This window comes from Asparagus officinalis, chromosome 8 (genome assembly GCF_001876935.1).
Source record: "Asparagus officinalis chromosome 8, Aspof.V1, whole genome shotgun sequence".
NCBI classification, from domain to species: domain Eukaryota; kingdom Viridiplantae; phylum Streptophyta; class Magnoliopsida; order Asparagales; family Asparagaceae; genus Asparagus; species Asparagus officinalis.
The window spans coordinates 129,786,386-129,787,771 of record NC_033801.1 but is presented as its reverse complement, the minus strand read 5'-3'; positions in this window follow the sequence as shown (position 1 = coordinate 129,787,771).

Sequence of the window (1,386 nt, the reverse complement as noted above, 5' to 3'; positions counted from 1 at the left end):
GGGGGGGGGGGTGGGGGGGGGGAGAGAGAACAAATTTTCAAAACAATCATCTTTGAGAAAAAAATTCCGAAACTTCACGGGAGTTGAAAACTCCCGTGAAGTTTAGTAAAACTTATTAAACTTCACGGGAGTTAAAATTTTGAATTATGAAACTTCACGGGAGTTCAGCTTTCGGATTTTTTTTTCCAGAAACCGATCTGGTTTTAGCGCTGAGGTTGAAACCAGGTCGGTTTCTGAAAATAAGTTGGAAATGAATCTTTTTTTGCGATTATTATTGTAAACGGGATTGTTTTGAAAATTTGTCCCCGGAAAACAAAGGTGCGGAAACAAAAACTAGCAGAGCATTATGTTGGTTCTGAGCGTATCGCAGGACTGTCTACTGCACACAATAAGGAACATTAATGTCCGCATCTTTAAAGTTTTACTTTCATTCCAATTTTCCCAAGTAGAGTGCATATATATACGCAATGCATCTGATAGGAAAACGTGAAAAGATTAAGAAGATTTTTGATCCTTGCTTATGCAATCAATTTCCTACAAATCAACTTTTCATATCTCTATTGGCGAGCACTATCCAGCGGGGTCTTCGTTTTAAAAAACGTCAAATTTAATTTAGTTACATTGTGTTAAAAACCAGAAGATTTGGTAAATCCTGGCGTGTATTCCCCCGTTACGCTTAGGCTCTCTTTGACAAATTGTACAAAACTGACTTGGTTCTAACCCAGATTTAAGTTAAAAAAATCCTAGCCAGCTCCATCCCAGTTATTATAGCTATATAAGTAAAATTCACTCCCTAGTAGTCTCTAAATAGTGGGGAAGTGAGACTCAATTAGCATTGTACGCTTATGATGAAGGGGCTGTCTGGTTTGTTTCCAGAAAGAGAGGCACTAGAAAATTAAAATCTCATGTGTGCCTTGTGCACTGTAGCAAAAGAAATGACGTGGTTGGGAGTATGCCCCTATCGTTATTTTTCTAGAAAATGAATTCCAAGAAAATAAACACCGCAGTCAGTTTTTTACTCGCTTTCAGTCCATCTTCAAGCTCTCGGAAATAATTTTGTGGATTTTTTAAGGACAAGTGGCTTGTTTTTTAGACGAGTTTTTCTCACCAAAAAGCCCCTCAAGAGAACAAAAATTTTGTGTCAACTTTGTCTAACTGCCTGCTCTCTTCTCAAAATTCCGTCATATTCCTGGTTTCACCGTCTATAATAAATTCGTACACAACCCAAAATCATTTGAATCCCAACAAATGAATCGCTTAACTTTAAAATAAACCAATGTAAATTAACAGAATGATGATTCAAATATTCATCAATTAGCAAAATAATGGTATATTCAAATATTCATCATTTTGAATTCAAAATAATAAATTCGTAAACAACCCAAA